Raw genomic sequence first — 27170 nt, 5'->3', positions numbered from 1 at the left:
GCCACTAAGGGTTGTACGTGTTCTCTGGGGAAGGCACCTCGAGGCTGTTTCCTCACCTGGGAGATGGGTGTGACAGTGCCTCTCAGAGCTTTGGGGAGGATGAAGGACCCCAGCATGTGTGGTGCTGGGTGACCTTCTTTGCTCTCTAGGTCAGGAGGGTGTTCTGGCTTAATATCAGGTCTTGGACTGAGCCCCTTGGAGAGGGTCCCCTTTTTCCCTCCCCCTGCCCCTTACACCGCAGCTAGAGCTGGTCACCCCTGCCTATTCAAATCCTTGCGGAGGCTCCTCGTTGGCTGCAGGAAGGATATTGAGACTCTTGGCCTGGCCACTAATGTCCACCAGGATATTCCTTCTGTGCCGTGTCCTTGCTCCCTCCGGACTTGCTGCATGAGACCCTCCCCTCCACTCCTGCTCTAAAGCTGCCTGCCTGAAGACCTCACCGTATTCCTTTCAGAAATCTCTGTCTACCCCAAACCTATGGTGCCTCTCTCGTGTGCATTTCATTGCCTCGACATCTGGACTCCCTTCACTCCTCCATCCCCCTTCCAAAGACATCCCAGGCTCTGCAGAAACCAGGGAGGTGACAGGAGCAGTGCCTGGAGGAGAAGCCTGGGGAGGTGGGTAGGGGTGGAGGAGAGAGGATACCAGTGGAGGGATACATGGAGGGGCTGATCAGACCAGGTAGTTCTAAGTAAGAGCAATGATGGCTTCAGGTGGGGCTGAGTTGGGGTGGGGGAGTGGATGTCCGGTGCTTTTGGAAAGTGCGGAGTTAGGTAGGTAGCTTGGGTCCCCTCTGGCTGGGTGACCCCATGTCCTGGTTTGTTGGGCACAGTCGTACTTAATGTTGATCCAGGGTAATTATGAGCAACACCTCCTTTTCCTTCTCCAAGGGGTCTAGCAGAGGGGAAGGCTAAGGATGTCCCTCTATTCCAACGGGGCTGTCTGCACCCACTCACATCCCCTGTTCTCCTGGCTGTGGATCTGCGAACACTGCTCCAAGTTTCGGGACCCTGAAAGCACACACAATCTGGAGGAGCCTTCTTTTAGGAAAGAATATGAGACTATGAATATGAAACTGTGAATACAGAATTGCCAGGGCCTTGGGCACCCGGGTGGCTAAGCAGTTAAGAATCTGCCTTCAGCTCAGGGCATGATCCCGGGGTCCTGGGATCGAGCCCCATATCGGGCTCCCTGCGAGGAGTCTGCTTCTCCCTCTGCCTATCTCTGTGTGTCTCATGAATAAATAAATAAAATCTTAAAAAAAAAAAAAAAGAATTGCCAGGGCCTCTGAACACGAGCATCAGAAAACAGTCAAGTCAAACAGAAAACAATATACACGCTTTGTGAATAGATGGGTGACAAGGGGGCAAAACCACAAGGACACTGGAAAACTGTGTGGCTGTCCCTTAAAAAAGAAAATCACAGAGCTATCACGTGACCCAGCCACCCCACAGCTAGGGATAGCCCCTCAGGAAATGAAGACGTGTGTCCACCCAAAAGCTAATACGTGACCACTCGCAGCAGCACTTTTTATAATAGAAGGTGGAAATAACCCAGCTATCCACCCCTGGGTGGAGAGATACACAAGATGTGGTGTAGACATATAGGGGAAGAGTATCCAGCCACTGAAAGGAATAAAGTTCTGGGGCGCCTGGGTGGTGGTTCTGAGGGTCTGCCTTCGGCTCAGAGCATGATCCCAGTCCCAGGATCGAGTCCCGCATCGCGCTCCCTGCAGGAACCTGCTTCTCCCTCTGCCTGTGTCTCTGCCTCTCTCTGTGTGTCTCTTATGAATAAATAAGTAAAATCTTAAAACAAAAAAGGAATGAAGTTCTGATGCCAACTACAAGGTAGGGATCAATCTTGAAGACATAAGCAAGGCAGTCAGTCAACAAAGAGCACACGCTATCCATTTGTAAAAATGTCTGGAATAGAGGAGTCCATAGACACGGAAAGCAGATTTGTGATTGCCTATGGCTGTGGGGGGGACAGGGTGGGGGGTGTAGAGTGATAGCTAGAAGATATGAATTTCTATTGGGGGGATGAAAATTTTTTTTTAAGATTTTATTCATTTATTCATGAGACACACGGCACCTAACCGTTGAGCCACCCAGGGATCCCCAAGATGAAAATGTTCTAAAATTGATTGTGGTGATGGGTGCATAACACTGTGGATGTACTCAAAGTCATAGAATTGTACACCTTAAGTGGGCGATTTGTGTAGTGTGTGAAGTCTATCTCAGTGAAACTGTTGCCAAAAAAAAAAAAAGCCGGGACCCCTTGCAGAATTTTGATTGTGCGGGTGCCTTTGGGCTCCAGCTCTATTTCCTTCAAGGTAGATGAGCCTTTGATGTCCGGGCCTGCCACAGTGTGCGAGAATGTTGTCCTTGTTCCCACCATCCTTGCTTTCCCAGGCGGACCGACGGACTCAGCTCTGCTGTACCTCGTTTGGGTCTTGTATCTCCTGCCTTCCCCACCCTGAAGCCAAGGCAGCCTGTATGACTCAGAGAAATGTCCGAACAAAACAAGCAGGCTGTGAAGGAGAAAAACCAGATGTGGGGGTGAGTCTGGGAGGCTGATGCGAGCCTGAGAGGGGAGGAGGAGCTGGCCCAGGGGTCAGTTCCATCCCTTGACCAAGCACCCCAGGGGCTTCAGGAAAGACCAGCCTGCTTCACTGGGCAGGGGCCCCATGGAGGCCTGAGGCCTCAACAGCCTGTACCTTGCATCTGCAAACTCTGTGGGTCTGGGACCCACAGGCTGAAAGTGAAAGGTCAGGAATGAGTTCGCTCTTTCTATGGAAGCTTCTGACCCAAGAACTGGCTGGGCTGGGCTTTGATGATGAACTCAATTCTCATCCTGGTGTCCCTTGCTGAACCCCAATCTTTGTGTCGCCAACTATAAGCCCTGATCCCCAGAGTCATAGACTGAACTTTGAACCAGGTATCATAGACTGAGCCCCAATCTCAATATCAGAGATTGAGCCCCATCTTGGTGTCATAGACTGAGCCCCAGTCGCAGTATCAGAGACTTAGCCCCATCTTGGTGTCATAGACTGAGCTCCAATCCCAATATCATAGACAAGGCCCCATCCTGGTGTCATGGACTGAGCCCCAATCCTAATCTCATAGGCTCAGTCCTGATCCTGGTGTCATAGAATGACTTCCCATCCTAGTGCCACAAGCTGAACCCTGACACTGCTCATAGACTGAGCTCTGACTTTAATGTTGAACAGTGAACTCTGATTTTGCTGGAAGATTCTCTTCCCTCAGGCTCCAGTCATAGTCTCCAGTGGACACTGATCATTGCTGCCTAGTATTCCCACCTATACCCCAACCTCAAGATGTCAGGACCAAACTCTTTGTTTTCTGTCCTCCTCCTGTGTCCCTGTAGTAATGTGACTGCACTATCTCCCCAGTGATCTGGCCAGAAATGGGGAGACCAGTCTTACCTCCTCACTACCCCTCAGGACACCAAGCCCTGTCAATTTGATCTCCCTGACATTTCACCACTCCATCCTCTCTTCTCCTTTCCCCTGCCACTCTGAATGTCAGCCCCCATTATTTCTCTCCCTACACAACCACAATTCTTGTTGGGGTTTTCCCACACAAACGATTGTCAACCATAATTTCACTGTGATTGGTTTACTTGTTCCTTTCTGGACCAGGAGTTCCATGGGTCAAATCTGGCTCATCACCTGATTTTATAAACAAAGTTTTGTTAGCACAAGTCATGCCCATTTGCGTATATATTATCTATGACTGCTTTCATGTTATCACAGCAGAGTTCAGCAATTGCATCAGAGATCCCTGAAAAGTTGAAAGTATTCACTCTTTGGCCCTTTATAGAAAAAGCTTGTTGATCCCTGTTCCAGACCATGAGGTCCATGAGGGCAGGTACTGTGTCTGTCCCACTTTTACATCCTCAAGCTCCAAGTGGTAAAATCTTTTTTTTTTTTTTTTTTTTTTTTTTTTAATTTTTATTTATTTATGATACTCACACACAGAGAGAGAGAGAGAGGCAGAGACATAGGCAGAGGGAGAAGCAGGCTCCATGCACCGGGAGCCCGATGTGGGATTCGATCCCGGGTCTCCAGGATCGCGCCCTGGGCCAAAGGCAGGCGCCAAACCGCTGCGCCACCCAGGGATCCCCCAAGTGGTAAAATCTTATGTGTATTGATCAGTTCCTATATACCTTGCCTAGTGCTAAGTCTGTCATGTAAGAGGCAGAGGTTGGGATGTGAACCCCGGTGTTTCCAACTCCAAAGCTGGGGGTTTATAACCACCAGGTTAACCTGTGGTTAGCTGATGAATGGGTGGGTGGGTGAATAAATGATTGGATGGATGGATGAGTGGATGGTTGGATGAATGGGTAAATAAACTGTTGGATAGATGGATAGATGGGTGGATGATAGTTAGTGGGCTGGCTTGCTGGATGAATGAATGGATGGATAGTTGGATGAATGAATGTGTAGATGATTGAACAGATAGACGGTTAAATGGGCAGATGGCTATATAAATGGAGATGGATTCTGGATGCATGAATAAATGGGTACTAGCTGGCTGTTTGGTGGATGGATGCATGGATAGTTAGATGGGTGAATGGTTAGATGGTAAGATAAGTGATGGTTATGTGGTTAGATGGATGGATGGTTAGATGGGTAGATGGATGGATGATTAGATGGATGGATGAATGAGTGGATGGATGGATGCATGCATGTGCACAAATACATGGATGCATGGATGGATGGTTGGCTGGCTGGTGAATGAGTGGATGGATGGTTAGATGGATGGATGCATGCATCTGTGCATACATGCCTGGGTAGATGGATGGATAGATGGATAGTTGAATGGATGGATGATTAGATGGATGGCTAGACGGTTGGTTAGATGAATGCATGCATGGATGGACGCATGGATGCACGGTTGGATAGTTGGCTAGCTGGCTGGGGGATGGACGAAAGGATGGATGCATGCATGCATAGATGGATAGTTGGGATAGATAGTGTGGCAGCGTCCAGAGCCAGTGAGGCATTACATTCGGGAGATGCCATTCCGAGGGGATGAGGGGAGAGAGCTATAGATGGAGGGGGGATAGAACAGAGTCGGAGAAGCCAGGCAAGAAGGAAACCAAGTTAGGACACAGAATGCACTCATTATGCATTCAGTGGGGGAAGCTGCAGTGGCAGGTCCCAACCACCCTTTCCTCAGCTTTGTTTGCTTCCCCAAATCCAACCCCATCATTTTCCCAGAAAGTCCCATTAGATGACCAGATGGCCAGTTACAGAGCTTAAAGGGGCACAGAACCTCCCTCTTCCTTCGTGCCTCCCTAACCCCCCGGAGCTAAATAAAGACTCTGCTCCCCAACACCATGGTTCTCTCTAAGGAGTCTGGATTTAGGTAGGCAGCCTCTTCCACCATCAGCCCCTGCAGCACCAGCCATAAAAGGGTGTAAGAGTCACTGCTGGTTCCCTGAGCTCACTCCCCCACCTGCCAGCCTGTGAATCAGTCTCAATCTGCCTGGGCCGGAAGACGGGGTGGGCAGAGAGGCCAGGAGTGGGTGGAACTTCATGAGGATCTGGGTCACAGACAGGCGTCTTGCTGGGCCATGGGTGATGCACGAGTCCTCTGGTATGGCCATCCACTGGTGGATTGAAAAACCCTCCCCAGGCCCTGCAGCTGCCCACCCTGGCAGCTTTGCTTACTGGCCGGAACACACCACAGAGGTAGCCTTGGAATAGAACTGTCTGCAAATCCTGGCTCCTCCGGCACAGGCTTGCTGTGTGACCTCGAGCAAGTCACTCAACCTCTCTCAACCTCACGACGGTTCAACAACTGGCAGCAGCTTCCATCGTTCTGACGACTCTTTTCCTGCATCCCAACCTCCAGGGCCACCCTCTCTGTCCCCAACCCCAACCTCCAGGGCTCTGATACTCCCATCTCCTTCCTGACCCACGCAGGGTGCCTGGTACACATTAGGCCCTCAAACAGAGTCTGTGGGCAGAATGAGCTAATGAATCCTCTCATTGGCCTCCCACTTCACCAGCACTCACCCCCACCCTGAACAAGTGCTTGACTCATGCAGGTGGCAGGGGGCTGTTCTGGGTGAGGCAGGGGAGGGTCGTGCAAAGATGGGAGGCACAGAGGCGCAGGGACATCCAGGAGGCTCCCATCACACTGTCCCCTATGCCCTATGACCCTGGCCACTCTCTGGTTATACCCTCAAGGGTAAACTCGCCTTGAGATTTAGGGAGAGGAGTCCTTTTGCCAAAACAATTCACCCACACCTTAGGAGACATAATACAGGGGCCTCTCCAGCCCCCACAGAGGTAAACTGAGGCCCCAGGACCTGGGAAGGGGTTGCCACCAGCCAATGTTGAGTGTGTATTTGAGGGAGGCATCTACCAGAACCCCTGGGAGTCTCAAACCTCCTCTTTTTTGCTGCCTCCCCGAGCCTCCATCCTGCCGCCTTCCAGGAGCAAACAGCACCAGGAACCCCCAGGAAGGCACCAGGCTGCCCAGAGGGGGAGTTCCGGGGTGGATTCTCTTTCCGCAAAATTATCTCCTGAGACAAGGTCCTGGCTGAGCCCCGGGTGGGGGGGAAGGTTGCTCTGAAGTGAGAGGGACCCCATAAGCCTGTGATGTCCTATGGCGTCCGGGGGAACTAGGGATGATGGAATTTGGGGCTGGATCAGCTAAAGTCTGTGCCCCAGGCCAAGAAAAGGCTCCAGGCTGTCAAGGGAGCCCTGCCTGGGGGGACATGCCTGCTGGCTACTGCCCGCCCCCTTACCTCTCTTGAAGGCCCACCGCCTCAGCCACAGCTTGGAGAGGGCCGGCCAGGAGTGGTTGAGCGCCGAGTTAGCCATGGGGGCCCACGCATGCGGGAGTGTGGGCGACCAGCAGAGGATGAAGCAGGACTTTGGCTGGGAATCCCTGCCAGGATGGGGCTGCCAGCAAGAGGGGCGGAGACTGCAGCCAGGGGCTGCCAGATGCATCAGCTGATGGGAGGCTGGGGGTAGGGCAGGGGGGCTGGGGTTTTCGGCTGGGGGGGAGCCCGGGGGCTCCAGCCTGGGGGGAGGCCAAGCCCTCCGTACAGCCCACACCACCCTACCCTTCCTCAACCCTTTAGCCTCTCAGCCTGGCTGGATAAGACATTCCCAGGGGGAGCCCAAGACAGCAGTGTGAGTGGTGGGGACGTCGGGGTCTTCAGAAAGCGAGTCTAGACCGGGTCCTGAGGTGAGTCTGCATGTGTCTGAGTGTGTGTGTGTGTGTGTGTGTGTGTGTGTGCCATTGTCTATGATTTTTTTTTTCATTGTGATTCTGACACCGTGTTTGCAACTTTGCACACAGGGTGTGTATTTCCATGCCTCTGGGTGTGTGTTCGAGTGCAAATCTTGAGTGTCAACCTGCCTACATTGGGGGGGGATTTGGAACATCCAGGTGGCTTCCCCCCCCCCCCCCCGGTTTTATTGAGATATAATGAGCACACAGCGCTGTATAAATTTAAGGCACACAGCACGACTTAGCTTACACATACTGTGAAATGACCACCACAACCAGTTTAGTTAACATCCATCACCTCATGTAGATACAGAAAAAAGGAGAAATATCTTTTTTTTTCCTTGGGATGAGAACTCTTAGGATCTACTCTCCCAGCAGCTTTTCCAGCAGAGCGCGCAGCAGTCACCACGCCGTGCGGTGCATCGCCAGGACTTCTCTCTCCCGGAGCTGGAAGTTTGTCCCTTTTGGTCTCCTTTTCCCAACTCCCCGCGCCCCACCCTCACCCCCAGTCCCTGCTCCTGGAACCCACAAATCCCATCTCTTTATCCCGGAGCTTGGTGGCTGTTTTTCAGATTCCACTCTTAAAAGTGAGAGCGCCCAGGATTTGTCTTTCTCTGCCTGACTTAATCTCACTGAGCATAATGCCCTCAAAGTCCATCCCCGTTGTCACAAATAACAGGATTTCCGTCCTTTTTATTGCTGAATATTGTTATCTGGGCGTGTTCAGCAAGCACCTGGGAACCTGAGTGTCTGGGGGCCCGCTGGCATCTGTGGGGTTGGAGCGGCAAGGCTCACCTGGACGGGGGGCTATCTGTGTCCGACAGCTGTGCCGGGCTTCTGTGTGTCTGCGCGGTCGTGTGCGTGTGAGTTGGGTGTGTGGGGCGGGTGGGGGGCGGGTGTGCAAGCGCGGGTCCGCAGGTGGCCGGGCCAGTGCTGCCCCCTGATGGTCCAGCCTCCCTACTGCATCCTCACTCCCTGAGCTGAGAAATTGTGGCTTTGTTCCCTGCTGACCTCCTGCGCTCCCCGAATCCTTTCTGCGACCTCCCAGCCCCAAACCACTGTCACTGGTGAGACGATCACCAGTGGTCGTCTCCTTCCTTGCGTCCTGGCCCCCACCGCCCCCTCGGAGGAAAAGGCTGTCACTCTTCAGCGACCTTTCCTGGAGGGTTATCTGCACGCCTGCCTTTGCCTACTCGCACCTGCTCCATCCCACAGCCCCTGGAGGCTGATTGCCATCCCCTCCAGCCTTCCCGCTCTCTCTAGGGGCTAAATCCAAGGGACACTTTTCTGCTTCCCCTTTGCCGGACGCCTCTGACCCCTTCTTTCTTTTCTTTCTTTTTTTAAGGTTTTATTTATTTATTCATGAGAGACACACAGAGAGAGGCAGAGACACAGGTAGAGGGAGAAGCAGTCTCCGTGCGGGGAGCCTGATGAGGGACTCGATCCCAGGACCCCAGGATCACGAACTGAGACCTGAGCCAAAGGCAGATGCTCAACCACTGAGCCACCCAGGCGCCTTGACCCCTTCTTTCCTGAACATCCCCCCACCCCCCACGATGCCTCCAGCTTCTCCCCCCTGCTCATTCAGCAGACTCCCTTCCCGCCTTGGCTCATTTTCCTTTCTCTGTCTGACCTATAAACTCTGTCCTTGGGCATTTCACACTTCCCCCCTGAGCCCCGGCCCTGATGACCCCATCTACACCTCCCTTGGGACTTGAGCTCTCACGAGTCGGTGACCCACCCCCGAATCTTTCACTAACAGAAAGACACAGAAACACCCAACAGGCTCCAGCACACATGGACAACTGCAGACGTACACACACTAGTCCGACATACCTTCACACCCATGTCCACGTGCACACAGACATATGCACGCACACACACACACACACACACACACAATCATACACAAATGGCCAGACTCTCTGGAAACCCAGAGAATGGCTCTGCCCCCTCTGCTGTGCTCCGGGCTGTGATTTGCCCAGGGCCCAGCACTCGCTTTTCCCTGGACCGGCTACAGGTGCCTGTGGACGCCCTGGACCTCTGGGTGGAGGGCAGGTGCCAGTGCTCCTGTGGCCGCTGACGCGAGGCTTTGGGACAGGGACGGGCCTCAAGGACAGACAGCATTTCCTGAGCTCCTGTGATGTGCCAGGCACCGCGTTAAGATTCCACGTGCAAGACCCGCGACAACCCTTTTACAGAGGAGCAGCCTGGGCCGGAGGGTGAAGTCACTTGCCCTTGGGCACACAGAGGCCGGGGGCTCCGTCCTCCACAGCGACAGTATCAAGCACTGGCCCCATGTCCAGCCCTGTGTCCGGCGGGGGCACTGGGGGCCCAAGGGGACATGTGGAGATGTGGCCCAGAACAGACACACGGATGTGTTTGTGTTTGACACTGCTGTGAAAAGCCTGCTTCCTCCAGGAAGCCCTCCCGGAGGGGCTCATCACAGAGGCCAGCAAACTCACAGGTCACCGAGAGTGGGGGTGGCCCTCCCTTGGTTGCACTTGCTTGTTAAGCCCGTTCCTCAGAACCGCAGGTGACAGGGCCAGCAGAGCACCCCCGAGAATCAGCACCCTGAGTGGGGCATTCAGGGCTTTCGCCACATGTCCCTAGCCTAACTCACCAGCTTGGTTCTCCCTGGCGCCCGCTCTCCCCTCCCAGACCAGCCCCTCCTGGCTGCTCCTGGGCCACCAGACCCCATTGGTGCACGACGCCGCCTGCAGGCTGCGTGGCCCGGGGCTGGGCGGAAGCACGCCTGGGTGTGCCCTGTGCAAACCGCAGCCTTCCTCCCCTTCACCCCACTCCAGACAGGCGGGGGCGAAGCTCCCCAAGGTGGGCCTCTGTGGGAGCCAGGGGCTGTCTCCCGCTCCGGGGGGTGGGGTGCTGGAGCTCCACCTAGGCAGCCCGAGAAGAGGGGCCTCCTCTTCCTTGGGTGACCTCAAAAGATTGGGATGGGCCCTCCTCCCGACTGGCTCTCAGACATCAACCTTATGAGGCAGTGTTTGTTTTAAAAGTCAGACACCCCCCCAAAAAAATAATAAAAAAAAGTCAGACACCCAAGCCACAGAGAGGGGCCTCAGGGAGGTCGTGGCCCCCCCCCCCCACTGCCCCAGGGTGAGGGGGATCCAGTTTACAAAGCCAAGCATGCCTGGTACCTCTGCCATGGAGAGCACACCCATCCGCCCCTGTCAGGGTCCCCTGTGCAGGCTCTGGCTATCAGGGGCTCCATCTTCCTGTCTTATGGGCTGCACGTGTCGTGGGCCCCAGCCCCCTGGGGTGACCTCTGGGGCGCACAGACCTCCGCAGAACAAACACGGAGTCAAACAGCCTTCCTCTCCCACTCAGGAAGTAGACAAGCCGCAAAGTGGAGAGAAACTGTGGGGGGGAGGGTTCCTCTGCTGCCCCTCGGGACCCCCCCAGCCCCCGGCCCCACTGCTGCTCTGTCTCTTGGTTCATCTGTCCCCCACGCCCCCGTGACGGTCACTCACCAGAGGGAGGCTTGTCTTTGCTGCTGTGGGAACCCCGGCCCGGCTGGCTACCAGCTCCTGCAGCCCCCAAGACTCATGGCTAAGGCTTCCAGGAGGCCCAGGGGGAGCACTGGCCGGTCGGGGCCCCTGGGAACCGCAGGGTGACCCAACTCTGCCCCAGCTTCCTCTTCCTCAACTGCCTGCCCGCCTGCTTGGCGCCTCTGTCGACCCTGGCCGTGGGCCGAGGCAAGGGGTCCGGGGACAGCGCAGGTAGGGTTCCAGAGCAGGGAGCCTCCCCCCACTGTTCAGCCCTGTATGTGCAGGTGTCCTGAGAGGTGGGGTGGGGAGCGGGGCGGGGAGCCTCAGCACCCTCTCCCCCACCCCAGCAGCTTCCTGTGGAACCAACTGCTGATGAGGAACGGGGTGCCAGGGCCTCGTCCGGGTGCACGGGTCCACGGCGATGCACGGGACACATAAGTCAAGTGTATCCGTGGAGACACAGGTGTTCAGATGCCCCAGGAACCCGCACTGGCGTGTGCTTGGGTGCACACATGGCTACATGGGCACACGGATGCATCTGGGTCCCTATCGTGTTCTGATAAATGTTTAACAACCACCTCTCTGATCAGAAAAAAAAAAAAAAAAGTCCTGCTACGTTGCATTTGCCGACTGCTGCGGTGTAAATGCTCCCACGGAGCTAATTGCAGTGCCAACCTGATGCCACTGAGCATGGAGTTAGCAGGAGATGCTCAGCCGTGGCACCAGCAGGGCACTGGAGTGTATACTCAGGCCAGTGACTCCTGCAGAGACACGCGGGTCCCCTGGCATTCGGGTATGTGGACATCTGTGGGTCCAGGTAGACATGGGGGTGTGCAGAGTGGTGCTGCCCACAGAGACCCCTGGGTGCACGTGGGGCACGCCTAGGCTCCTTTATACTCAGAGACAGGTGGGTGCAGATGCATGCACAGGGGCGTGACCACAGCTTGCAAAGGGGGGCACATGGAACCACACACCTGGTGCCCAGGAGGAGCCCCGATAAGGTACAGCCAGCTCGTCCCGGCTCGCAGAGCCCATTGTAACATGATCGCGAATTTTGCGAATTTTGCGGGCTGGGTGTTACCTCCTGCCACCATAAACATTTAACTATGAAACGAAAGTAAAAAAAAAAAAAAAAAAAAAAAAGAATGAAAGTAACAAACACTGAACTCCAGCACCATGTACTTTTTTTTTTTTTAAAGATTTTATTTATTTATTTATGAGAGACAGAGAGAGGTAGAGACCTAGGCAGAGAGAGAAGCAGGCTCCCCATAGGGAGCCCTATGCGGGACTTGAACCCAGGACCCCAGGATCACGACCTGAGCTGAAGGCAGATGCTCAACCACTGAGCTACCCCGGCGTCCCTAACACCATGTACTTAGTGCCACTGAACTGTAAATGAACTAAAAAATGGCAAAAGGGGTAAATGTATGTTGAGTATGTTTTCCTGTAATAAAAAGAAATTCAACCCTCCCTAATTATTTTGCTTCATTTTCCCCTGAACTTGTTTGGGTGGAGGGATACTAGACAGCGGTGAGCACACCCTGCACACGGCACACGCACGGGGACTCGTGGCACTCACATGTGGGCGCAGCGCTCCACAGAGGCACACGCAAGCACAACAGGCCTGTGGACCCCCAGAAACATGAAACCACAGGGACAGAAAGGGCCGCACAGGGAGACACAAACACAGACACATGTGCTCATGGGCACGTGGTCACACACGGTCACACAGAATGGACATGAAGACATGCGTGTGGCTGTACAATGACTCACACGTACACACACACACACATGCGCGCACCCAAGGCAGATGCTAGACGCCTGCGAGGATACATGTGGAGACAGGGACACACGGGGTGCCCTATGACGCCCCCAAAGCCAAAACACACAGACCCAGGGGCTCGTCCACACAAACCCTTGCTGACCGAGAAGTCCACACTTGTCCTCAGGGAGGCACACAGGACAGCCCGCAGAAACACCCAGACACAAGACACGCATGGGACACAGGGCGACAGGGAGGCACGCAGATCCGCATGCACAACACCTTCTGTAACCCTCGGTTATTCATTTAATGCGACACACACTTATTGAGCGCCTACTGTATGCTGGGTCTTTTCGGAAGCGAGGGATTATGGCGAACAAGGCAGACACAACCCTCCCGCTCCGGAGTGCTGGAGGCAAACTGTGAACAAGGAAACAGACCCGCCCCGGGATGAATTGCCGTGCAAGGAAGCAAATACGGTGATGTGACCGAGAGTGGGCAGGGTGGTGGCTGCATTAGCCAGGGGGTCGTCGGGGAAGGCCACTGGCACTGAGCCGGGGGGATGCCCAGAAGGAGCCAGGCGTGGAGATGAAGATCCCGGGAAAGGGCATCCGAGGGCAGGAAGGGCAGGGGCCAAAGGCCAGGGGGCTGGGCTGAGCTGGGCGTGTCCGGGGAACACCTGCGTGGCCACCGTGAGGCAAGAGAGGGACAGTCGCAAGGGTGAACCTGGCAGTGCTCAGACCTGCAGGAGGACCTTAGGGACTGTCAGCAGGATTGATGGGCATCATTGGAGGGGCTCCCGCCGGAATGAAGGGGCAGAGGCAGGGACAAGGTGGCTCAGAGGGTGCAGAAGCCCGGAGACCCACGTGGACGCCGTCATTGGGTGGCCCTGGGAGGGAGGGTGGGTTCTGGTCCCTCTGTGGCTGTCTCTCCCCCACCTCCAATTCTCTCTGCCCCTCTCCTGTCTCTCTGCCTCTTCTTCTGGGCTCCCCTGCCAGAATTTAAATTTTCCCAGGCCTGTCCCCTGCCCTGTCGTCCTGCCCTGCTCTCCCTCCCATGGTCCAGTCGCTAGAGAATGAGCCCCCTGCCTCGGTCGAGGCCTCCATCCTCACTGCCTCCTCCCACTGCTGAGCTCCCTGGGGCCTCCTGGAGCTCCCCGGGCTCTCCTCCCCCTCCAGGACCCTGTCTCACCTCCCGGGAGGTCCCCTCTGCCTGGACCACCCTTTACGGCTTTCCTTGGTGGTAAAATACACGTAATGTAAGATTTACGATTCTAACCATTTCTTTTTTCTTTCTTCTTAATTATATTTTTTAAGATTTTATTTATTTATTAGAGACAGAGAGAGACAGGCAGAGGGAGAAGCAGGCTCCGTGCAGGGAGCCGGACGTGGGACTCCATCCCGGGTCTCCAGGATCATGCCCTGGGCCCAAGGTGGCGCTAAACGGCTGAGCCACCGGGGCTGCCCTCTTTTTTCTTTCTTTTAAAGATTTTATTTATTTATTTGAGGGAGCGAGACAGAGTGAGAACTGGAGCATGGGGTGGGGAGGGGTGGAGGGAGAGGGAGAAGCAGACTCCCCCGCTGAGCAGGGAGCGATCCCAGGACTGATCATGACTTGAGCCTGTGGCAGAGGCTTAACCGACTGAGCCACCCAGGTGGCCCCATTCTAACCATTTCTGCGTGCACGGCTCAGTGGCATTGAGCACGCGACACTGTTGGGTGCAACCATCCCCACCATTCATCTCCATTATATTGCACCATGTGGCTGGACGCATTTTGTTTTATTCAATCATCTGTCAATGGACATTTAGGTTGTTGCCCACTTCTGGCCATTATGACTGATGATGCTGTGAACATGTGTGTGCAAATATCTTTTGGAATCCTTCATTTGAACCCCTTTGGGTATATATATTGCTGCGGAGTTTTAACCACCCCCCACCCCCGGAGGAAATGAACCCATCCTGCCCTTAGCTTTCCAATGCCGTACTTCCGACGGTAGCTGCCATCACCGAAGTGGCCACTAGAGGACAGTGGTTCCCCAGGGCTTCTCCGCCCTCCAAGCTAAGACTGCAGGGGGGAACCCTCCCCCCCCAAAACCAGGCTGGAAATGCAATGCGGCCCACCTAAGGGAGGGGCTATGGCTTGAGTTAGTGAGGGACACCTGTGTCCGTTAGGTCTCCCTTTCTTTCTCCCACTTTTGATCGAGATGTGGTTGAGTAAAATATTTTCTCTGCTGCAAGAAAAAAAAAAAATTTCCAGATGGGCTAAAGAGCAAATGTAGGGGCACCTGGGTGGCTCAGTGGTTGAGCATCTGCCTTTGGCTCAGGGTGTGATCCTGGGTCCCAGAATCGAGTCCTGCATCAGGCTCCTTGCAGGGAGCCTGCTTCTCCCTCTGCCTCTCTATGTCTCTTGTGAATAAATAAATACAATCTTAAAAAATAAATAAAAAGCAAATATAGAAAATAAAGACCCCAAAGTAATACACATTGTAGAAGGAACTTACAAGGCAATTTCTACACTTGGGGTTGAAAAGCTTTTTTTCTAAAAAAAAAAAAAGAAAGAAAGAAAAAAAGAAACGAAAAAAAAGAAAAGCTTTTTTTCTTTTTCTTTTCTTTCTTTTTTCTTTTTTTGAACAAAAAGAGGAAACTCAGAAGATGTGAATGACAAGACAGAAATATCTGATTCTATATAAACTAACACAAATGTAAGGGGAAATGTTATAAACAAAACCAATAAGGAAAGATCAATTAGTTGTCTGTGAAGGGTTAGTACATCTGTGTAAAAAAGAAGTTCTATGCATTGATAAGAAAAAGACGAACGATGTAAATAGAAAACTGAGAAATCACACAAACAGGTATTTCTTGAAACCAAGAGCCAAAGGACATATGAAAATATAGTCCTCAGGAGCCCAGAGAGTGTGAATTTCAGTAACAATGAGGTGTCGCTTCACACCCAAGAGAGTGTCAACAGCAACAGAAAAGAATGAGAATGTGTATCTCATTATCATCTTATTGTAGATGAAATTATACTGGACCTCAGAAAATTTGTGAAGTTCTATGTACTTATCTATGATTTCCAATATTTCCTAAGACTGAACTAAAATTTTCAAGCTGTCTTCATAAAACACATAAAAATGTGATAGATAAAAAAACATGAAAAAATGATAACACTTATTGCTGGCAGGGATGCAGGGAAAAAAGTACTGGTACATACTGTCACACACAGATATTATTGACCCACAACGGTGTTATACCCAGGTAAACCCATCATAAGTTGAAAATATCATAAGTTATAGTGCAATCAATATACCTAAACTATCAAAAATCATAGCTTGGCTTAGCCTACTTCTGACATATGCAGAAGACTTACATCAGCTTACACTGGGCCAAATCATCTAACACAAACCTATTTTGTAATCAGATGTTGAATATATCATGTAATTTATTGAATCTGATCACGAAAACCAGAATAGATGTCAGTGGTTTAAGTTTCTGTCGATGGTTTAAGTTTCTTTTTTTTTTCTTTTTGGTTTAAGTTTCTGATCTCATGGCTGACTGGGAGCCACAGCTCACGGCCACTGCCCAGCATCACGACAGGGTCGTACCACATATTGCCAGGCTAGGGAAAGATCAAAATTCAAAATTCAAAATTCGAAGTGCGGTGTCTACTGAATGCATACCACTTTCACACCACCACAAAGTCAAAAATTTGTAAGTTGAACCATTGTAAGTTGGGGACTGGCTGTATTTAGGAACTCTTCCTCTAAGATGTGAGAGCATCAACGGTCACAGCCTTAGCAGCCCCTGCTCTCTGGACTCGTGTTTCAGAAGTGGAGCTTACACTCTAGGACTTACTTACCATTTCTCACCACATTTCATGAGAGATCCAAGGGAGAAAATATCCAGTAGGGTCTCATTTTCTGAGTATGGGCCTCCCTCTTCTTTCGATGCTTAAAAATGAGATACTGATTAACACATAGTGAAATTCCATCTCTCGAGAGTACAATTCTGTAGGTTTTGGCTAATCCATAGACTCACGTATCCCAAACCATGAAAGATATAGAACGATTCTGTGCCTCCCAAAATTTCCTCATACTCTTTGGTAGGCATCCTCTTTCTCTTCCTCTGGAAATCACCGAATTCTTCTCTGTCCCTAAAGTTCTGTCTTTTCCAGAATATCATATAGATGCAATCCTACAATTGTTTGGCCTTTGAGTTTGACTTCTTCCACCCAGCATAACGCATTCGAGATTCATCCACGTTGCCACGTGTGTTCCTTTTTAATCCCTGTGGAGTATTGCGTTATAAGGTATCTCACTGTTGGTTCACGGATGGTCACTTAGACCGTATCTGGTTGGTGGTGATCATGAATAACACCACTATGAACACTTGCATTGAGGTTTCGGTGTGAACACGAGTTTTTATTCCTCTTGGGAAAATACCTAGGAGTGCCATTGCTGGGTCGCATGGGGAGTGTACATTCAACTTTATGAGAATCATTTCAAGTGTCTTCCAAAATGGTGTGGGAAACGCACCATTTTTGTGAAAGAGAAGAAAGATGAAGCAGAGGTTCGAGTCAACCACTAGCTTGTGTACCCCGGAGGCCACAGGAACAGAAATAAGGAGAGTCAGAGGCTGGGGACGAGGGTACAAACCGTGGGACAGCAGGCCTTCTTTCCAGAACTTGACTCAAAGGATCTAGAGTGGGGATCCCTGGGTGGCTCAGTGGTTTAGCATCTGCCTTTGGCCCTGGGCGTGGTCCTGGAGTCCCGGGATCGAGTCCCACGTCGGGCTCCCTGCATGGTGCCTGCTTCTTCCTCTGCCTGTGTCTCTGCTTCTCTCTCTGTGTCTCTCATGAATAAATAAAATCTTAAAAAAAAAAAGGATCTAGATCACATCCATTGCCACGTGATCGCAATGACTGCGTTGGAGAGACCCACCTCGCTGATACCAAAACAGTTCCTTTTTTTTTTTTAATTTTTATTTATTTAAAATAGTCACAGAGAGAGAGAGAGGCAGAGACACAGGCAGAGGGAGAAGCAGGCTCCATGCACCGGGAGCCCGATGTGGGATTCGATCCCGGGTCTCCAGGATCACGCCCTGGGCCAAAGGCAGGCGCCAAATCGCTGTGCCACCCAGGGATCCCAAAACAGTTCCTTTTGGTTCTTGCCCTGGACCTGTGACTTTTGGGACTAATACTCTGTTTTCATTTGTGACTGAATATAACATGTGGACGATAAATCATCTCTTCTGTTGTTTTAGCTGAAGGAAGAAAAAAAAAGCATTCCCATCAGCAAGGATTAAGAGAACTCAGCGATGCCCTTTGCTAATTTTAGCCATTCTAGTTGTATAGTGGGGTCTTGGGGCGTGAGGGCCCCTTAATATCATCAGAAAACTGGGGTAGCGGCCACTGGGGCTTATAATATCCCTGGCTGGAGAGTGTAGGCAGTAGAGTGCCAGAGCTAAGAGGGTGGGGTTCTAAGTCCAACTCCTGATTGTGCCAATCACTTGCCGTGGATCCTGGGTGTGCAAGCAGCTCTGTCTACACTGCAGTTCAGCCCTCTGTTGTGCGTCGGTTCCCAGGACAGGGGCTTTGATGAGATGGTGCAGGTACAGGCTTGGAACAGGGTCTGGCACAGCACAGGCAGCGGCCAGGCCTTCTCAAGGCTTCCTCCCCCATCCCCTTGCAGCCCTCTGCTGGAATGTTCCTCTGGTCCCCTTCCAACTGCACCACTCTGTGTGTGCACGTGCACGAGTGTGTATGTGCCTGAGCAAAAAGCTAAGAGGAGTTGTTAATGCCTTGAATCAGTTTTTTTTTTTGGAAAATATTTTATTTATTTATTTGAGAGAGAGAGAGAGAGCACGATGGGGGCAGTTGGAGAGGAGCATGGGGAGAGGGAGAAGCAGACGCCCCCACTGAGTGCAGAGCCTGATGCAGGGCTTGATCCCAGGACCTAGAGATCATGACCTGAGCAGAAATCACAAGTCAGATGCCCAACTGACTGAGCCAGCCAGGAGCCCCTGGACCTCTTATTGCTTTTATTTGCTACTGGTGGTAGCCCTGCTTGCAGACCCTTCATGGTGACCCCCAAACCTCTAGCAGCTGGTTTCCTAAGTCCAGGCAGCAACACAAAGTGTGGGGAGGCTAGGCCTCCTCCTCCTGCCCACTCCTTGTTGAGAACCTACCTCTTCCCCTGCTGCTGAACCCCCAGAGAACCCACAGGGGATTTCAGAGGCTCGAACAGGAAAACCGCATCTTAATATAACCCAAGAAACCAACGTTCTCATAACAAGATGCCCACAGAAGCGCACCGCGGTGTCCTTATGTACCTTCAATTGTCAGATGCGTCCTGAAGTGGCTCCCAGGGCTGCTTATGAATCACGGAGGAGGGGTCACCACTCTCTGCCAACTTTCTCTATGGCTCATTTTTGTCCTTTAATCTTCACGGCCATCCAGGGAAATGGGTTCCATTGGGCCCATCCTGCAGCCAAAGACCCCGAGGCTCGGCGAGGTGAGCCCCCGGGGGGTGTCATGTGCTGAAACCTTTACAACACCTGCCTAGCTAAAGACATCTTGCGAGGAACAGCCTCTGAGCCCTTGCGTCAGCCCCTGGGGCCGGGGGCCGTCCGTGCACCTGTATTCCTAGCCCTGCCTGTCTCTGCTAGTGATGGGGACTCATGTGGCTGGGGACCTGCATGGCCTCAGTCCCCCACTGCACCCCCGGGAGGCACGTCAGGGGACACAGCACCATTCCCCAGCAGTTCCCTTCCCACCCCCGCATTCTTTTTTAAAAAAATTCTTTATTTAAATTCAATTTAGCTAACATATATTGTATTATTAGTTACTGGGGTAGAATTTAGTGATTCATCAGTTGCATACAACACCCAGTGCTCATCACATCACGTGCCCTCCTTAATGCCATCACCCAGTCACCCCATTCCCCCCACCTCCCCTCCAGCAGCCCTCAGTCTGTTTCTTAGAGTTAAGAGTCTCTTATGGTTTGCCTCCCTCTCTATTTTCATCTTATCTTATTTTTCCTTCTCTTCCTCTATGTTCATCTGTTCTGTTTCTTTTTCTTTTCTTTTTTTAAAGATTTTATTTATTTATTCATGAGAGACACAGAGAGGCAGAGACACAGGCAGAGGGAGAAGCAGGCTCCCTGCAAGGAACCTGATGCAGGACTCGATCCCAGGACCCTGGGATCACAATCTGAGCCAAAGGCAGATGCTCAACCCCCGAGCCACACAGGCGCCCCCCGTTCTGTATCTTAAATTCCACATATGAGTGAGAGCATGTGGTATTTGTCTTTCTCTGACTGAGTTATTTCACCTAGCATAATACCTTCTAGCTTCATTCATGTCATTGCAAATGGCAAGATTTCATTATTTTTTTTTAGATTTCATTCTTTTTGATGGCTGAGTAATATTCCATTCCATGCATATACACCCATCTTCTTTATCCCTTCATCTGTCGATGGACATCTGGGCTCTTTCCATAGTTTGGCTATTGTCACCATTGCATTCTTCATGTGGCTCCTCCAGTTTGGGACTCCAGCCTTCCTGGAAAACACCGAGGCACTGTTGTCCTTCATCAGAGTCTTCTCGCTCTGGGTCCCCGGTCTGGTGGCTTCTTCTTCCAGCCAAAGCTCCACCTGGAGGCTTGTCTGGGGGTGGGGCAGGAGTCATTTTCAGCTGCTGGGTGGAGTACACAGTGTCTGGAGGGAGTTGATGCCCAATGCTGCCTTCTAATGATCGCGGTCATCACCAGAGAAACGCAGTGACCCAACACCAGGGCCGTGCAAGTCTCCTGCTAGGGAGACCCAGGCTTATAATTTTTAGACTCTAATTCTACCCTGGGCACCACCAAGAAGGTTGCTTTTTTAGTCCATGAGTCTTGTCTTGGCTAAGAGAGCAGAGGAGGGGATCACCTATGTCCACCCTCAGTGTGAGCCATGAAGGACTACTAGTCAGTGCCTGGTAACCGCCCAACCCCCTCGACTGTGCAACAGGCTGGGATAGCAGTGGGCTGATGCAACCCGCCTCCTTGCACAAGACATCGTGTGCTTATCTGTCTGGGACCAGACCCTGGGTCAGGTGTGGGAGGCCCTTGCAGAGCCCAGTTCCCCCCGGGAAACAGACAACCAGGTAAGCACAAAGCGATGTTGCCTGTGGTCTAGGGGGAGCCCAGGTGAACTTGGAGTCCAGGAAGGCTTTTAGGAAATGATGCTCAGGGCACACCTAAAGGATGGATGAGGCCGGGGGACCCTGTGACGAGCGCAGGGCTGTGGTGGGGACAAAAAATGACCCCATCTGCCTGCAGCAAGAAGAGCCATAGGGCGGGGGGTGAAATGGCCAGAATAAGGAAGCTGGAGATGGAGGCCAGTGTGTGCTGGGTTCCAAGACACGGGTTTAGGAAGAGCTTTAGGTTTTGTTCCAAAGGCAATGAGGAGCCATGAGAGGCTGTATGTAGGGGGAGATGGCAAGAGGGGCTTTGTTTCGGGAAGATCTCTCTGACTGGGGGTGGGGGGGGTTTGCGGGGGGGAGTATGAGTACAGGGTGCACTCTTGGAGCCTGGAAGGCTGGTTAGGGGGCAGTGCTGTTACCTGGGGGACAGGGTGGTGGCTTAGCCCAGGCACGGGACAGAGGGCGGCGGGTGGCTCTGAAGGGGATTCAGAAGGCAGAATGAGCTTGATCTTGTGTAGCCGTGGGAGGTAGGGCGTGAGGACGCCTCCTGGCTCTCAGCCTGGCTCCCTGATCCACAGGCCCTGGAGGAGGCTCCAGGGTCAGCGCTTGGGACAGAGGGCCCTCTCGTCTGCGAATCCCTGGGTGTGACCTCTCTGCCTGCTTCCCATCACTTGCCCATTTTCATTTCCTGTGCCTGGGATTTTCCAGCAGCCCCTCTGGTCACCTGGGAGGAAGAGGGCTGGGGAGAAGGTCCCCCACCCCAGCAGCTGGCCCACAAGGCAGGCTGCCCCGGGCTGACGCTCTTCCTTTTCCTCTGGGGGAGCCTGTGTCAGGGCGTCTGGGAACCCTGGAGGAAGGGCAGGGTGTCTCAGCCATGGGGGCCTCTCTTCCCATGCCCTCCTGGACCCAGAGGTCAAGGAGTCCCAGGCCCAGGTGGGGGGCTGGGGAGTGCCTGTTTGGGTCATCTGGACACGTGTGCATGACACCCGGGTGCATGTCCTGCCTGAGGACTCCTGCCTGCGTCTGTGTGTTCCTCCCATTACGCACTTGCCCATTACAGCTGGAGCTCAGACACCACGAGAGCTGGACTTGAAACCCCCCGCCTGCCCCCATCTCCCCGCAGCTGGCCCTTCACGATGCAGCCTCTGCTCAAACAGCACCTGCCTGGGGAAATCTGCTTCGCCTCTGCTGCCCTCCAAACCTCCCCATGTTTTATTTTCTCTTATATCTGTATTTTCTTGCTGTTCTCTGCAATCATTTCTTGGTTTATACACATTGATCTGTCTCCTGCATTTAACAGATTCTGCATTTAAATGCCACGTTTTAAACAAAGATTTTATTTATTTATTTATGAGAGACACACAGAGAGGCAGAGGGAGAAGCAGGCTCTCTGTGGGGGGTAGGGAGCCCCATGCGGGACTCGATCCCAGGACCCCAGGGATCACGCCCTGAACTGAAAGCAAACGCTCAACCACTGAGCCACCCGGGCGTCCCTGAAAGCCACTTTCACTGGAGAAAGGGGATTTATATCTATTTCCTTTGCCACTAGGCACACCGTAGATGCTCAATAAACATTTGTTGAAAGAAGGAGCAAGGCCCTGCCCCCAGGGGGGCTATAGGGGAGTGAGAGACAAGTAATAGGTTGACAATAGCCACAAGAGTGTCTAACATTTACTCAGTATTTAAGGGATATTTATGGAACGCCTATTGTGCACCAGTGCCATTTTGAACTTTTTGAACTAGGGCTCTGGCAGAGAATGAAGCCGACAGACAACCCAGTTTGGGTGGTGTTTTCAAGTGACAGGGGACAGAGGATAAAACTAAAGACCTGAAGGAGGTAAGGGAGTGAGATGTGTGGATATCAGGGAGAAGAGCAGTTTGGACAGCGGCAACAGCCAGTGCAAAGGTCCTGGGGTAGTACCCCGCCTGGTGTGATGGAGGAGCAAAGAGGAGGCCCCTGTGGCTGGAGCAGAGTGAGTGAGGGGGACAACGGGAGAAGATGAGGGCAGGGAGGGGATGGGAGCAGGATCTTGTGTGCCTTGGGATGACTTGGGCTTTTACCCTGAAGGAGGTGGGAGCCCCGAAGGGCTGTGGGCAGAGGAAGGCAGGACCTGACTCCCCTCTGGAGGCCACTGCAGGGATGAGGGTGAGAGCATGGGGACCAAGGGCAGGGGACTGCACCAGTCCCGGTGGGAGATGATGGGAACTGACCAGGTAAGGCAGTGGGAGGAGGGAAGATGCTTGAATTCTGGGTGCGTTTTGCAGACTGGGCACATGGGGAGATTTGAGATCGGATACAGTGGAAGACTGGACAGACTGCGTGACAAGAGAAAGCCTGTGGGTGAGGACGCTCGGAGGGTTCTGGCCTAGCACCGGGGCGTGCCGGAGAAGGTGGAACTGGGGAACAGGAGGGGCAGGTGCAGCAGGCAAGGTCAGAGGCTGGGTGTCCACCGCGGGGCGGGGAGAGGTGGAAGATGGAGGAGCTGGGGTCCCAGGGAGGGGCCTGGAGGTGCCCCCCGGAGGCATCAGGGCCCCGGGAGTCCTCCTGGCCTCTGTCTTTACCTGGGCAGTAAATAGACCTTGTGGGGAACGTGTGGGAAGACGGGGGGTGGGGTGCAAACGTGCATGAGCCCCTGAGCTCCAGTGCTCGTGTGTGTGGAAGGCTCACTCCGACCCCACTTCTCCTGACTCGCTAGTGGAGTTTGAGCCCCCTTGCCTGCACCTGCCCCAGGCCCCCCTGGGACACCTCTGAATCCTGCTGTCCCCCTAGGCTCTTTCCCCACTTCGGTTCTGTGTTGACCGGTGGCTGGGTTTGAGGTGTTGGCTTCACCTCTGGTCTGGGTGCTCCTGGAGGGAAGGTCGGTCTTGGTTTTATTAGTCCCCCAGCCAGAGCCCCAGAACCAAGCACAGAGCCCCACACATATACAAGTGCTCCACTGACATCTGGGGACATGATTCTGTGTACAGAGCCGGGACTGCGAAGAGGTGGGAGCAACAGAGGATCCTGGGGCTAGAAGACGTGTGGCCACGCTGCGTGTGGGTCCGAACAGAGCTCTGAGTGTCACGTGTGTGCTCGCATGTCTAAGCGTGCATGCCACACGAATCCCTGTGTGCCTGGAAGATGTCTCTGTGTGCCATCCCACATGGGCGCACCTGTGCACACCTGCATCTGTGTAGGTCTGCCCCATGGACACGTGTGGGTGCCTGAGCACGCCTGTGTGTGTGCCCACATGGGTGTATTGGAGTACATCTGAGTGTGTGATCACGCGGGTGTTCATGTGCACCCAAGCTTGTCCGTGTGTGTGTTTGCATGAATATTATTTGAATGTATTCTCGCCTGTGTGCCTACTAATGTGCAAACGTGTACAAACATGTGTGTGCAAGCCCAGAGGAGAGCTTGGCCCACAGAGACTCCGTTTCTCTTCCTTGCCTTGACCTCAGCCCCTCTGCCCTCCCCCTCAAGCCAAATGAGCCTTCAAAGAACCAGCATGGAGTGGAGGAAGTTCCTTCTGGCAGCTTCCAGGCCTCTGGGCCATTCCCAGGGAGGAATCCAGCGCTGATTGGAGTGGGAACAGTCTTCTTGGAAGGGGCCCCCAGCTCCCAGGGATGGGAGCTGGGACCATGCATGCTGGGACATTAGGGGCTGGATCCACCTCCACGACTCCGCTGCCAAGTTCAGACACAGCTCCGGATGATAAACGTGATCCATGGGACAGCTGTCCTGTATCGGGTGGCGCATCTGGAAGTTTATGACACCAAATTCTCAGCGCACTCTGAGGGGCAGTATCAATCGGTCCCTGGTCCAGAGCTAGAGAGACCCAGAAGGGCGGGTGTAACCCAAGCCTGGGTGACTCTAAGCCTCTAGTTCTCAAATGAGGGGGCAATATCCCCCCCAGGGGACGTCTGTCAGTGTCTGAAGATATTTTTGGTTGACGCACCAGCCAGGGGGATGTGCTTCTGCATTCTAGTGCGTGGATGCCAGAGATGCTACTAAACATCCTATAAAGCACAGGATGCCCCCCCCACCCATGGCAAAGAAGGATACAACCCCAAATGCCAGTTGATAGTGCTGAGGCTCAGAAACATTTTTTTTTTTGGAAAATATTTTATTTATTCATTCATGAGAGAAACACAGAGAGAGAGAGGCAGAGACACAGGCAGAGGGAGAAGCAGGCTCTCTTCAGGGATCCTGATGTGGGACTTGATCCGAGGACCCTGGGATCACACCCTGAGCCGAAGGCAGATGCTCAACCACTGAGCCACTCAAGTGCCCCTTAATTTATAAACTTTTGATACCTAAAGTGTTGAGTTTTTCACACATCTCCTGGCATTGTGTTTTTTGTGTTTTCATATTGATTTTTAAGATTTCTTGTGGAAAAAATATCCTTTGGCAAATGCATTTCAAACATTCTTTCCTAGCTTTTCTTTTCTCCTTTAACTTAAATTTTTTTTTCAAAAGCTTTATTTATGTGGCTACGCCCCATGTGGGGCTTGAACTCACAATCCCGAGATCAAGACCTAAGCTGAGATTAAGAGTTGGATGCTTGACTGACTGAGCCACCCATGTGCCCCTCTTTTAACTTTTTAAAAGTGGTTTTTAGCCCCCAGAAGTTTAAATTTTCAAAAATCTAGTCAAATATTTCAGTCTTTTCCTTTATTATTTATACTCTTGGTAAATGTATCTTGTATTTTCTTCTAGTGCTACTGCAGTGTTTTTAGGTTTCACATTTTTGTCCATCTGGAATTTATTTGCTTGCGAGAGTTGATGTGCAGGCATGTCAGACTTAATTTTGTTTTTTTCAAATGATGACTCAGTTGTCCCAGGCCCACTTATTGGATGAGTAGCCATTTGCTTTCTGATGTGAAGTTCCTCATTTATAAATACCAAATAATTATCTATCTTTGGGTCTGTGTAAAGATTTTCTGTTCTTTTCTATAGATCTTTTTCATTATCTGTCCCACAGTGACATCTTCATAATATTCTTCCCAACCAGGAATATGTGTGTGTTTAGTATTTTTATACCCCTGAAAAATTTAATGATTTTGTTCCTATGAACCCTTATACCATTATTATGAAATAAATTCATAGATTTTTGATATTTGGGGTGAATGTTATAAAACGAGTCATTTCCCCATTATGTTTCCTGGTAATCACAGGTTTGTTCATATTTATGTATTTATTTTGTATCCTGTTGCCTTCCTGAATTCTTATTAACTGTAATAGTTTTTTTGGCTAGATTTCCTAGGGGTAAATAAGGTTATTTCCTGTAGAGAAACATTATTTGATTTCCTTTTCTCTTAATGCTTTTTTCCCCATATTTTTTTCTTGTTATCCTGATGGTTAGGACATCCGAATACTAAGTAACAATGACAACAGTTATTCTAATAATGGCAACATATTCTTTCCGTCAATTGTGACAAGTAAGCTGGTGTTTCCCTGTTAAGCGTGATACAGTCATTGAGATAAAAACAATTTCTTATTAGGAAAGTATTCCCCCCCCCATATTTAACAATTAATAATAGCAAGAGCTATCATCTAGTAGGTTCTTAATATTTGACTTTGCTAAGCATTTTACAGGGATTGTTTCATTTAATTCCTGAAAACAGCCCTCAGAGGTAAGGTGTGATTGTAATACAGGAAGAAACTTGGGGTCAGAGAGCTCAAGGACAATCAGCCAAGGGAGGAATCAGGATTTGAAAGCAGGTAATAGAACTTCTGAGCCTGTGTGTCTCGCTGTATCTACGCCGACCATAAAAACCTCCTTTCGTTACTAACTGGCTACTAATTTTTATATCAGGGCTGGATCAAAAGTTTATTAAAATACCTTTCTGAAAAAACCAAAACCAAAACCAAAACCAAACAAAACAAAAAACCAAAATACCTTTCTGACTTTGGAGATGAACATGCACTGTGTTTTCCTTCGCTTCCCGAGTGGATTTCATTTAAAAGACCTCAGTGCTCAGCAGAGTGCTGGCAGACGGGGAAAAATAAGTCCTGAAGCACCTGCCAGTGTCTGTGGTGTAAATACTCCTGCCATGGATGATTTCGAGCTACCACCATGGTATCGCGGAGTGGGGGGTTAGGAGGAGATGCTCTCTGTTTGGGCCAACCATTGATTTGTGCTTGCATTCCTGGGAGTGAGTAACCTCTAAGGTCATGGCAAATTATTAATTAATTAATTAAAAAAGATTTTATTTATTTATTCATGAGAGACACACAGAAAGAGAGAGAGAGAGAGAGGCAGAGACACAGGCAGAGGGAGAAGCAGGCTCCATGCAGGGAGCCCGATGCGGGACTCAATCCCGGGTCTCCAGGATCACACCCCGGGCTGACAGCAGTGCTAAACCACTAAGCCACTGGGGCTGCCCCAAATTATTAATTTAACACACACACACACGTGCGGTAGATGGCATATACTGCGTGGCTGCTGAACACACCTAGTGGG

General features: G+C 51.7%; 1 protein-coding gene and 2 long non-coding RNA genes across 5 annotated transcripts in view; 2 read left to right on the top strand and 1 right to left on the bottom strand.

Annotated features, from left to right (window-relative positions):
* ARHGEF18 (Rho/Rac guanine nucleotide exchange factor 18) overlaps nucleotides 1-10920 on the bottom strand; it is an 85844-nt gene extending 74924 nt beyond the window's left edge. Inside the window, exon 1 of one of the 2 annotated variants that reach the window (XM_025457374.3) lies at nucleotides 10763-10920. The gene's annotated coding sequence lies outside the window, so the exon portion shown is untranslated. Of the gene's footprint in view, nucleotides 1-6783; nucleotides 6928-10762 lie in introns of those variants that run through there. The other variant, XM_025457373.3, reaches the window with a different exon arrangement.
* Nucleotides 7019-12250, top strand: LOC118351699 (uncharacterized). Its single transcript, XR_004807566.2, has 2 exons — nucleotides 7019-7229; nucleotides 8620-12250. It is a non-coding gene; the product is annotated as an uncharacterized LOC118351699 (long non-coding RNA).
* Nucleotides 12251-20600: 8350 nt separating this feature from the next.
* Nucleotides 20601-25823, top strand: LOC118351697 (uncharacterized). 2 transcript variants are annotated; one of them, XR_004807563.2, is made up of 4 exons: nucleotides 20601-20685; nucleotides 22468-22697; nucleotides 22990-23065; nucleotides 23692-25823. It is a non-coding gene; the product is annotated as an uncharacterized LOC118351697 (long non-coding RNA). The 2 variants fall into 2 exon arrangements; XR_004807562.2 differs by having other exon boundaries at nucleotides 22990-25823.
* The last annotated feature ends 1347 nt before the right edge of the window (nucleotides 25824-27170 follow it).

The sequence above is a fragment of the Canis lupus genome, chromosome 20 (genome assembly GCF_003254725.2).
Source record: "Canis lupus dingo isolate Sandy chromosome 20, ASM325472v2, whole genome shotgun sequence".
Taxonomy (NCBI): Eukaryota; Metazoa; Chordata; class Mammalia; order Carnivora; family Canidae; genus Canis; species Canis lupus.
This window is presented reverse-complemented; position numbering and strand designations above follow the sequence as displayed.